Consider the following 13,049-nt stretch of genomic DNA (forward strand, 5'->3'; position numbering starts at 1 on the left):
TTTCTTTGTGTCTTGCAGCTTTTTTTATTTATTTGGGTCAAACCAAAAACTCAATGAACATCACAGACTTTATGAATTTGGGCAATTGAGAAATAAGGAAATATTACATTATAGCACTGTTATGGCCTTATAAAAAAAATCCTATGGAAAATTACTCAAGTCAACAGTAGAATATGTTGAATTTTGTTGAAATCTTTCATGTAAAATTATGGAAACCTTTGAATTTCATCAAGGTCATGTAACTTCATTTCAATACTTGACACATTATGCAGAAAAACTGTAAGGCTAGTAATGAAGTGCTTCTGTAAACTTATATTTTTTGGAACAGAAGTGTGGGGGGTGCTGAAAAATTAATTTCTTAAAAGTCTCATAAATTTCAATTCTTTGTTCTTATTCTGGCTGAAAAACAATTCTGAAGTTTCAAAATTTCTTCTAGGACAGACATTACAGATTTTACTACATACACGATGGGAGAACCATGTTAATTCTCCAAGATACCTTAATTTCACAGCACCCCCTCATTCTGTGTTTTTTTGTTTCACCACATCTCCAGTCTTCCTCATAGTGCCCTTCACATCTCCCAGGATCAGATTCTCAGTGTCTTGAAGAAGTCAATATATTGATATATCCCGATTTTCATTTCTGCTGTTCATCTGCATACTAGAGACATGGTTTAATTGGATTGGATTGGCCATGGCTGTGCCTTCTCCTGCCAACAGAACTGATATTGTAGTCCTTTCCTACTAATTGTTTGTATAACAACTGTTAATGTTAATCAGAACAACTGCAACTGGCTCTGGTTCGCATCTGTTTTGTTTTAATTGTCATTTAAGTGTTAACAGAGTTCAAGAGAGGCAGGAGGACCTATGCTACACTTGTGCATGGCTAACAAGAACCTAGAGCAGCATACTATTTTGAACTTTATTAACCACTGAATTTTAAGCAGACTAAATTCTCAGTGCTTTACATTTGTAGGTTCCTTCACTAAGATTGTTTATATAAATATAAGTGAGAGGGAAAGACAGAGGATGCATTGTGCAAGGACAAGAAGGAGGACAGGGAGAGGCTGGTCCAACCATGAACCTTAGTGGAACACAGTTTTCTGATTCAGACAAATCCTGTGAAGAGACACAGACTTTGGAACTCTCCTTGTCACAGAAAAAATTTCATGACCTGTAAAAATTATCCATTGAAATCAAATAAGAAAAGGCAGGTAAGCCTGGTATGTGGAGCTTTTGAAGACTAATAGTGAAGACTAGAAACAGTGCTATTGCCGTTGCTACAGAAAGCATCCATGTAGTAGTAAAGGACGTAAAGTAGCTTTACTAATAAATTAAATCATTTATTTCTTCCTTAACTCTGTGGGGTTTGGTGGTAATTACACAGGAAAATGTTTGTTTCTGGAGGTGAAAATCTAAATTTCAGATGACAGAAAATAGTTTTTGAATGAAGCATGACACCGCAAAATGTACTATCTCAAGGCAAACCATACCCTTTATTTCCACTGTAGCTCTTTCTCCCCTAAAGAGAAGTGGCAGGAGTTCAGGAGTAGTGTAGAAAGGAAGATATAGAAGAACTTGGCCTTTTTGACTGTCCTCCTCAATGTCATCATAAGCAAAAGAGATAAAACATTTTTGGAAGGGGATGAGTATGAACCACCAGTAATAGGCCACCCAGCCTTCCTAGCACTCACACTTTCTCTTGCTTAGATATCCTTAAATCTTCTCTGATTTCATAATTTTAAAGTACCTTCATACATAAAATAAGCATTTAAAGATTTGCAAGGAGCGAATAAAAGCAGCTGGGATTTCAATTGAACCTATCACAACTGCTATTTTCACTTCAGTAAAAGAAACCAATAAATAAATATTCACTCATTCTTATATGATATCATATACTATTTTCTTTATTTAAACTAAGGCAGGATGGAGAATGAAAAGACAGTTTCCAGATTAAAGCAGGCTAAAACCAGTTCTCTTTATTCCTGTATAAATTGTTTCCTAATACTCCTGAGATCTTTTCTCCTTCTTTCCCCCACTTCATTAGTAAGGGTTGTAAATGAAACAATTCATAAACATTCTTTTAAGGAAATTCGTCATTTTCTATAACGAACATTTTTATAAGAAACAAAAATTCCATTGAACTGTCAATATGTAAATTATTGGCTGACTAGGGAGCAGTTACTTGCAAATAACACTATATTGTGCTAAATTCCAGTTAGCTGTAGAGCCACAGGATAGCTCATTCCTGACCAATGCATGGCAATTTGATTGTCTCTATCCAGAGACATCTAGATATCTAGATAGTTTAGAGAGAGGACATATGGGAAGAATCGCCTGCCACACACGTTTCACGTGAGCATATTCTTCCTCTCCAAATGGAGATTCATCATCTTGCATCAGCTGAGCCTCTCCCACAGCTTTCCTACCTGCATTAGGACACTTGGATATTTCTGCCGAAAGGCAATCTTGTTTTAAAGGTGTAAATAATAAGCAACAGATAATGAAAAAGAAGTTCTGAAAATGCATTTCTGTTGCTGTGTAATGGACATCAAGTTTTTATCATGAGCTGAAATATTTGAACAAATTATAGTGCTAAATGTCTCTATTCCTTAGAAGTGATTGTATATACACTATAGTTACCTATGACAATACAGCTGAATATGAGTGAAGGATTTCTTGCTGAATGACTGCAGATCCGAATATAAGCCAACACTAGCAAAATTATACCATATCATTATACCTTCTTCACAGTTCCTGCCTCATGTCCATGTTTCTGTTTCTCATCTCTAACCAGCATTAACTTCTGTACGACTGTTTTGGTTTAACCCCTGACATCCACCAAGTACCACACAGCTGATTGCTCACTCCCCCACCAGTGGGAGAGAGAATCAAAAGGGTAAAACCTAGAAAACTCAAGGTTTGAGATAAAGACAGTTTAATAGGGAAAGTGAAAGCTGTCCACACAAGCAAAGCAAAACAAGGAACACATTCACTGCTTCCCATGGGCAGCCGGGTGTTCAGCCACCTCCAGGAGAACAGGGCCCCATTACATGCAACAATTACTTGGAAAGACAAATGCTACCACCTCAAATGTCCCCATCTTTCTCCTTACATCCCCCACTTTATATACTGAGTGTGATGTCATATGGTATGGAATATCCCTTTGGTCAGTTGGGGTCACCTGTCCTGGATGTGTCTCCTTCCAATTTCCCATGCACCTCCACTCTACTCAACAGCATTGTAGCATGAAAAACAGAAAGGCCCTTGGCCCTGTGTAAGTACTGCTCAGCAATAACAAAAACATCTCTATATTATCTACCCCGTGTTCAGTATAAATCCAAAACACTAGTCACTGTGAAAAAATTTAACTCTGCCCCAGCCAAAACCAGCACGACACACAAAAAAACTCTTAGTGCAGCAGCATCATTAAACCATTGTTCGATAACCCTTACACATGACAAAGCCATCAATCCTAAATTATATGGTCTCCAATGGCCTCCTTTTCTCAATGGTGAGGACACTCACATGATATGAGATGCTGCTCATTTCTTCACTTCATCATTGCGAGTTTGGTCTCCCTAAGTGACAGAGTCAGACATTTCAAAGTGTTAAGGGAATACTGTTGGGCATATTAGCTAGGGAAGTTCTGCCTTTATATTTTTACAGATTCTGAAAGAAAGTCAGAAAGGGACTTTAGCTCACACCCTCACAGATCCACTTTCCACCAGGCTAAAATCAGTTGGCATGACTTGTTCCTAACAAATAATTTGATCAGATTCTATCACCTCCTAGACAGTTTCAAGTGACAACAAAAGGTAACAGGGTTGAATATTCCCCTTTCATCTATTCCACATGATTAAGGGGTTTAGTCTAATAAATTCCACTATATAAAAATAAGTATAAATGATGACAGGAAAGATGCAGCTTAGTCCCTGCATAAAGAGATTTGTTTGGGGTTTTTCCCCCCTCACATAAATAGAAGTCTTTATAGGAAGGTGAGTTTGTATATGCTTATCTTCAATTAAGCTCATGAAGCTTGCAGGGAGGCTGTAAAGCTCTGTAAGCTCACTGAGCTCTTAAGACTGGACAGCACTGCCCCATGAGCACAGCATTCAAAATCAGTGGAGACAGAGAACCCCTAAACACAACTCCATTTAAATAGTCAGACCTTGTTAATCCAAGCTTAGTTTAACTAAATGCCTGAGTATCTGAAATGCTTAAGTGGCAACCTGTCTCCAAGTCTGAATGTACCTTTGATTTGTTAATCTGATTGTAAGGATGGGGGTATCCTGTATGAAATGAAGTTTGCAAACAGCTTTGGATTAATCAGCCTTACATGCTACAAAACAAAGTAGATTCCTGCCACTGTATTTATCATCAGGAGAGGCTGGCACCCTCTCTCCCTGGCTGATTTACAGAATTGCATATTTGGCACAGCAGTGTAATATTCAGACAACAGAATTTTCTAATAAGGATGTGCAATGAATGGAAATAAATGGAATGTACCTGAAATTATGCACCTAACTTTAGAGTACATTATGTCCTGGTAGCTTAAAAAAAAAAAGTCATTATTAGAATGCACAAACTTTCTAGACAATCTGATTCATACATAGCAAATTTGACACCTTTAAAAGATTCATTTGTGGTTATTAGGCCTCTTAGTCGTGTGTTTATTCTGTTGCAGTTCCAAGGAAACGTAACCTACTAAATCTATTAGATTTTGATATGAGACTGCCTATCACTTTGGTTCTATTCAAAGGATTTCTTATGTTTGATATCTCTGACATTAATGCTGGGGCATCTGTCCATTTCCAAAAATGAGCTATCACACATCTGGCTGCTGGTAATAATTGCTTTATCAATGACTCTTTCTCTGAGTCAATAACCTCATTTGGACTGTAGCAGGACAGGTTTGGTGTGCAGCCTAACTCACATTATCTAATTCTGTGGCTCTCTGCTTCTGTTGTATATAGGAGACTGTCATACAACCACAGTGCTATGTCATTTGAGTTCTTACCAGAATAAAATACATTTCTGAAGATGCATTGTCATGATAAACTCTTAACTATTAACTAAAGACTTTTTTCCCCCCAAATCACAATTTTTTCATTTATATTTCCTCTACCACATTTTTGAGGTTCAAGTATTTCTCATTATGGAGAGTTATTGCACTAAATTGCATTGTCTTTACTACCATGGAGTCATTTTCTTCAGTTAAATGACACTACATAATTTAGATAGATAAAGCACTAGCAGAAGTTTCATCAGATTAATGGTATTGGGGTATCCTGATGAACTCGGTTTTTTAGAGGACTGTAAATAACATAAGGCTTTGTACCTACCATTATTACTGACAAATGCAGCACAGCCACATTTGAAACTGCTTATGCTGAAGCAAAAGTGTCCATGTAACCACGAGAGGAAATCAAGACTCATCTGAGTGAAAATTTGGGCTTCCTGATCCACTTTACAATCTGGACATAAAATGTAAGGATTTCAACTGGAATCATTTCTCCTGGGTCAAATCTAATATATTGCTTTTTGGTTTGGTTAGGTGTGGTTTGGTTTTAATATTGCCTAACTCAAAATGCTTACTTAAGTTCACTTGGAAGCCTCGAACAGGCACCCTGGGATAGCTTGGAATAGCCTGGAACAGCCTGGAACAGTTCTACACACTGGAGCAGATTGTCTGCCCAGAGAGGTTGTGGACTCTCCCTCACTGGAGATACCCCAGAACCGTCTGGACACAATCCTGTGCCATGTGGTCTAGGATGACCCTGCTTGAGCAGGGAGATTGGACTAGATGGCCCGCTGTTGTCTCTTCCAACTTGAACCATTCTGTGATTCCGTGAAGCCTGAGGGTATTTCATAGTGCAAAGATCTTCAGGGCATCACTGACTCAGGCTGATAAATTGAGCCACTTTAGAATATCAATATGTGGGTCAAACGCAGAAGTCACACTCCGAATCAACTGCACCCAGACTAGAAACTCTGCCTGTCTTTTTGGGTTAGGTACATCACTTACAAAATCAGATACGGATCTGAATTGAGCTGACTTAGGTGGGATCACATTTATTGTTTAATAGTTGGTGTGTTTAAGGCCAATGGTGGTACGTGAGAGTTATTGTGAACCAGCATTTATCTACTCCTTCCTGCTCTGGTTGCTGGCATTCAGGAAATTACTCTATCTTATTTAAGTCTTTTTCCTTCATTACATTCATTTTTGAGTCCAGGAGAGAATATTAGCAAAATTAACATTTTTCTGTTCTGATAGTATTGCTGTGACAAAAGTAGTAAAGATGTGAAACGAATGGCTATTGAGATAAGACTGATCTTGTCTTCTTTGAAAACTTAATCCGCTCTCATCCATTTTATTCTTTTTTTTTCCACAATCCACACTGCAGTCATTCATGTCTTTGAGAGCCACGTGGTGAGGCTAAAACATTAAATGTAAGGTAGCCCCTGGTGTAGATGTTTACACAAGCTGTTTTCTTCAAGGCAGATACAGTGAAAACATTCAGTTGTGGTAAATTAAGGCAATGGAAACTAACTCGTCCTCTGCTCTCCCCTGTATGTCATTTGCATAAACATCTAGACTCTTCAGACAGTTTTGCCCTCTGCTTTGCCTGGAAGAAAGCTAAGAGTATGATTCCCCTCGCTCCCGTTTGCTGCAGTGGAAATCTCATTGTGCCTGCCATTTCTCCAGCACTACCCATCTGTGATATTAGTGCATAGGAAAAAATTCCATTAATAAGCTTGCAGGCTGATGAAAGCCTTGCACTGAAAGTGCACAGCTCCATATCTTTCATTCCTCTTTCTCCATTGCATAACTCAAAGAATTGATCTTCAGGGCTTACCCTGAAACCTTACTGATATTAGCAGCTTGATGTCACACCCTACGTATCTGTTAGCACTGTTCTGTATCAGCGTCAAGTAAAACAGAAAACTGATCCTATTTGACACAAGTAGGCAGGAATTCATCCAGCTGGTAGAGTGGTTTGGGACAACTTGTCTTAGGATGTGAAAGGAAATGTGCTTGAAGCATGGAATTCTTTGCCTGAAACTTACCATGCACAGCAATAGTGTGCAACTACTTGTCTATGATATAAGGGCATTTGTGGCTAATGTTGATACATAGAAATATAGATATTTTTAAGAACATGGTTTTTTTCTCTGTTACACTCCTTCACAGCTGCCTCGGAAACCAGTGGAAAAATGAGAAGCAGTTTTGATATCACAGAAAATGAAAAACCAAAATCATTCCAGCAGTACCAGCACTATAGCATGAACTACTGGACAAGAATAAAGGAGTTGCAGCCTGAGTATAAGCTGACAAATCATCCCATTGCGTATTACCTTCTTGAGCCAAGAATGCAAGTTCACTTTAGAAAGAGCCAGTTGCACTGGAAATACAGCAGTAAGTAGACAATCATCTCATTAAACAAAAGCACGTTCATTAAGACATTAGATTAGAGCTCTCTGTCCCAGCCATGAAGCTGCAACTTACCCACCTGAGAAATTCCATATGCTGTTTGCTGTGATTTGTTATCCAAGAGAGTTTTGCTATCTGGACAGCTAGGAGTCAGTTGCCTATCAAGCAGAAAGGGGGAAATCAATTTTTGAATTCGTCATTGAGGTTTGCAAGGAAATTAATTTTATTATATTCCTCAGGGCTATCAAAGTTGAAAGTATTGCTGAAGTAACAATGAGGTTTGAAGAAAAGCATTTCCTGAACCTGCATGTGTACAACTGATCGGACATATATCCTCCCTCTGTGCCTGTGAATGTATTACCAGGATAGGATAATATTCCATCATCATTGACTGTGCAGACAAGGTAGAATACTCATGGACACATATATCAGATGTATAGTGTGCAACCCCAAGATATTTTTTAGATGTGCCTTCTTTCAATATGGCCAAACCAAATGACCAAATCATTTGGATTACAGCATCCATACCACTACACAGCTAAAGTTATTCTGGATTTTTCTGTTTGGTACACAGAGCTATGGAAGGACAATGTTTATTTGGACTGATTCCCTTTTTTTCACCTTTACTGGATTCAGTACAGTTGAAAAAGAAAGCAGACTTGTGATATGCATAAATGTCACTGAAAATCATACAAGCACTACTTGGAAAACATTTTGTCTCATCCACCTTGCAAAATTGTTAATGAATTTCTCATCTCTCCAGCATTGCAGATCAGGTAGCTGCTGATAATCTGGAATCCTTTGGTGTGTCTCCAAGAAATGGGACAGTACATTATACAGATCAGAGTAACTGAGAACAAATTCCTGGCAACTAAAACATGACCTTTCTGGTCTAAAATAGTCTCTTAGAGCTCCATCGTGTCCTGCTATCTACTCTCTCAGTGCTAGGAAATTCCTCTGAAAGTAACTCCTTCACCTTTCTCTGATCCTCTTTAGTCTCATTTTCTTCTCTGTTTAAATTTATATTGACTAGACTGTTCTTCTGCTTCCATCTCTCTTCATTCTTGCCTTCCTTTCTTGTTTTCTTCTTTTCAAGTTCCTGCTCTTCTCATCACTATCTAAGCACCCTATCAAATTCAGAAGTCTGTTACGCTGTTGGATGGTCTTCTAAACAACAGCTTTCTCTTCATTTTTTTTCAGACAGAGTTGTAGTTTCTCCTGAAGAAGAGAAGAAAATAAGAAATCATGGAGAACTTGCCTTCTATTTATTCCTTACATATGGTGCTGTACATGAAGAAGTAAGTTTTTATCTCTAAAGACTATTCTTTCTGTGGGTTTTCCATTGTTACCAGCAGATTCCTACATGTCAGACTTTCATCAAGGAGTTATTCCAAGAAAAGAAGCAAGGAGACAATTTTACCTTTAAAGTTTACAAAAAACTGTACAGTGCAGAAAAAAAGAGGAAAAGAATGAAAAGGAACAATGAAGCCAACAGATAGGATCAATACCTTGAAAATCTTCCACACCATTATTGCTCATAAAGATTTCTGCAGGTTCAGAACTTTCAGCTTTCTCATGAGGAGAAGCAGAAGGGAGGCACTTATTTCTCACGTTTGGTGACCAGTGATAGACTTAAGGGAACACCATAAAGCTTTGTTAGGGGAGGTTTAGGTTGGATATTAGAAAAAAGTTTCCCATCCAGAGGGTGGTTGGGCATTGGAACAGGCTCCCCAGGGAAGTGGTCACACTACCAAGCCTGACAGAGTTCAAGGAGCATTTGGATTATATTCTCAGGCACATGCTGTGACTCTTGGGGGTGGTCCCGGGCAGGGCTAAAAGCTGGACTCGATGATCCTTGTGGGTCCCTTCCTTCCAACTCAGCATATTATCTGATTCTGCGTAATCCTTTTTCCTTACAGTAAAGGAGTCCTACTTTCTAGTTCTTCAGAAATTGCAACTAAAATAATTCTTCTCTCCAGTATCTGACCAGTATTCTCTGGTTTCCACAACTTCTATCCACCCTCAAGGCATGAGAGTGCTGTACTTTCTTGTCCTACACCATAGAAGGCTCCATTTCTGTGTGCCATCGGGTGTGGTTTCTCTATCCATATAAGGCTTTTGTTGATGCTTTTGGATTCATTATAGGACTTTTATTTCTTTAATTCTACCATTTCCATTCTCTAATATCACTAATTGCTTTCCATAGTTTCTTCAAGTTCTTTCTTTCATTGTCAGATTAAAAACTGTGAAGTCTAGGAACAGATAGAGAAATGTTACAGACAAGATAAACCAGTTCAGACTGTGTACGCTCCCAGGTTTATGTTGGAGGTTAGGCTTCAACTTCAGATAAAAAAAAAAACAGAAAAACTATTTTCTAAAGATACTTCTCTTATGATGGCATGTGTTTTCAGATTAGTCCTATGAATGTGGCAGAGGTTTGGATGGGGAACACCAGTTCTGCCCCATTCCTAATCCACATTTAAGAATGTTTGCAAACAGATATTATTTCACAAGAAAAACAGATTACCAGATTGATTTATTTCCCCTCTCCCCAAGTGCTACTTTTAAACACAAAGACGAAATAGGCATTTGGAAGCAAGAAAGCAGGAAAAGAAGGACCAGATGCTTTTCTAGGCAGATTTGCCACTTGAATTTTCCATGTTGCACCCATTTCACAGCCATTCTTCGAAAATATTCAGGCTTTTTTGTGGGGCTGTGAACGGCTCAAAACTAAACAGAACTGAATGATTTAGTAGAAAACAGGAGTGGGTCATTTCCTGCTATTTCTGATCAATCTGCCTTGTGCCTGGAGTATGAGGGAATGAAGAAAGACGAAAGCAGTGTCATGGTGGAAGTGCCAAGATGCTGAAGTTAAGAATAAATCTGTCTCCTGGCAACTCGGCACATTTGCTTTCCTTTCCCTCTACCAAGTGTTGTGGTACAGCAGAATACAAAGTCAGCAACAACTTTATTTCTTCCTACTGAAAAAAATATCACTGAATTCAAGACAAAGTAAACACACAAGTGAATCAGAAAATGGAGTCTCTCCTACCCAGACATGTTCTATCCTTCCATGTAAAAAGATGATGAAAATATTAATCCTGCTTAATAATCTGGTTTTTAAAACTGGAGACTTGAGCAAGAGGAGAAGTCCCAGTGATGATGCCTGCACAACACTACTGCTGTATTGCCCAGTGTTCTAGTATCAATACCAACTGAGTGCTAAAACTAGTCTTCTGCATACACCTTGCTCTCTCTATCTCTTCCTAACTCTTTTTTTTTGAGCTTGCTACTTCTGAATTTAAGTCAGATATTTTAAACTAGGACATGAATGCTTTAAGATTAACATTCAGAACTTAATTTTACATGAGCTTGCCGTTCTCTGAGCCAGTCTGGTTCTGGCCACAGACGGAGTATCATCTCTTTACTTCTTTTGTCTCAGAAAGAAGCGAAACAACCAGTACAGTGGTTTTAACTAACACATGATTGTTATCTAGCTGGGATTAAGAAGGTAATATCCAGCTCAGTGGTGGTAGCCTCTAAAGATGAACTAACTCCATCTCTTGTAATTGTGGTATTGAGTTCAAATCTGCATATATGATGGACAGGCAAACCCTGCTTTTCATAGGCACTGGCCTCAACTTACAGAGGGACAAGGCCTCAAATGACACAAAAAAGCTCCCTGCCACACTCTGTTTATCTAAATCATATTCTGTCCCTGACGATAACAGAAGAAAATCCATTTTAAGAATGAACCTGCTCATAATATTCACATTTTCCTAGGAAGGATTTTTCAGGCAGGAAGTAGTCCAAAGGAACAGATTTAAAATATTCTTAAATTTCTTTTATGAGCCAGTGTATCAGCTCCTAATTTCATAGACCTTTTGACACAATCAAAGGCAGCTTTCCCTCTTGTCTTACAGGTATACTCTGTTCCAAGCTAGAGCCAGAAATAAGCCTGTAATGTGACTCAGGTGACTGATCACATTAGAGTAAAAACCACTGACAGAAAATTCACAAAGAACCAGTGGCCTGCTATGTTTTGCATGATTTATTATTGGCCAGTGAATAAATTTATAAGATGACATCTTAGAGACAGGGAAAAAGAGTGACTGGAAAAGAAAACAATGTATTTCTACCACATCTCCCCATTTCTATTAATAGAATGGCAAGAAGGGGGTGTACCTGCTGCTCTAAAAGTTAAGACAAATGCAGAATTTTCTTTGCTAAAAGGTTACCTCAGTAACTTGGCAGTGTGTACTTTTTATTTCTCAAACTTTCTGCTCTGAAATCCTGTGCTACCCTCCTGTGACATTTTCTTGCATGCGCTCAACTGAAGTTTGGGTCTATTGTTTCACAAGGGAGTTGAGCCTTCAGCAGTTACTTATTTATTGAGGTCACTTAAGGTCAGTGATGTGGGTTTAATGGAGTGCTTTTTTTTCAGAATATGGTCAGTCTAGTGTGTTTTAATTCCTTTAATTTTGCAAAAAGGGAGATAGATGGTGGAGTAGTTTCATTTTAAAATTAAGTACATATCAATTGTGCAGGTCTATACCTGCATTGAATGTATAACTGGCAATTTTCAATGCAAGTCACCCTCCTGTCACGATTTTGGTTTGATATTAACGGAGTCATATAGCTTCTCATGAACAAGACCTTAGTTCTTTATTTTTCACTGAGGGGTTTTGTGTGTGTGTGTGTGTTATGTAGCAAGGAAGGGCTATTCTGCCTTACCTCTCACATTTCCTCCTTGCCTGGGTGACGGGGGATTTGTTGACATTTGCTGCATGCCCTGTTGCTATTATAAATCGGAAGCTACATTTCAAGCTTCAGCACACTCAGAGTTAAGCTGCACTGGAAAGGGACAATGAAAAATATAAATGGAACAAATTTGAAGATGTGAAAAGGGAATTATTTGGGAGAGTCTTATTTCAAAGCTTTTAAAAACAGACTGAGAAAAAAACCCTTGTAAGGATTTTTTAATGTAAACTTTGTAAAGTTGGGTTGGGGTTTTTCGCTTTGTTTTCAAAGCATGATGCCCAAAGTTATGGTTCTAACTCTTTGTTTAGTCACCAGAGTTTGCCACTCTGAAATCTTCCCCTGAAACAAATCCTCAGTGCAAAAAGTATAGATTTTGTGATGTAAAACATTTTCCAGAATTCTAAAAGTGTCTTTCTAAATAGTGCTTAGTGTCAGGATTTTAAGGAGTTGATAAATTTGACTAAAAAAAATTTTTAGTTTTCTGTTTGTATAATATACAAATAAAGAATACCAACTATTGCAAAAATGAACAAAGAAAACTTGAAGTAAAATATATTTTACAAATCATGCCAAATAAAATATTTCGTCTGACCAGAAATCAGCATTTTTTTTATAATTTCACCTTATGGAAAATGTATAGAAAAACGTTTGTTCTCGTGTTCTATTCCAAAAGGAAAGGGGTGTTTTGCATCAGGATATTTCCCTCAAATGAAAAACTGTTCTTCTACAACTCCAATGGCCAGATTTTCTAGTTATTTAGGAGCTCCAAATCACCTTAAAAGGAGCCTGAGTACAAATCAGTTTGTTTATCTGGGCTACTCACAATGATGTCTGTTTAGTGACTGTAATGCAGA

The 13,049-nt window shown here is 38.1% G+C and overlaps 1 long non-coding RNA gene across 1 annotated transcript; it reads right to left on the reverse strand.

The window, feature by feature from the left end:
• Nucleotides 1-8,158: 8,158 nt before the first annotated feature.
• Nucleotides 8,159-12,284, reverse strand: LOC120325127. The gene is made up of 2 exons (XR_005566985.1): nt 12,169-12,284; nt 8,159-8,652 (listed from the first exon to the last, which is right to left on the reverse strand). It is a non-coding gene; the product is annotated as an uncharacterized LOC120325127 (long non-coding RNA).
• Nucleotides 12,285-13,049: the final 765 nt, after the last annotated feature.

This window comes from Pipra filicauda, unplaced genomic scaffold (assembly GCF_003945595.2).
Source record: "Pipra filicauda isolate LSUMZ 115617 unplaced genomic scaffold, ASM394559v2 scaffold83_size3615187_pilon, whole genome shotgun sequence".
NCBI lineage: Eukaryota > Metazoa > Chordata > Aves > Passeriformes > Pipridae > Pipra > Pipra filicauda.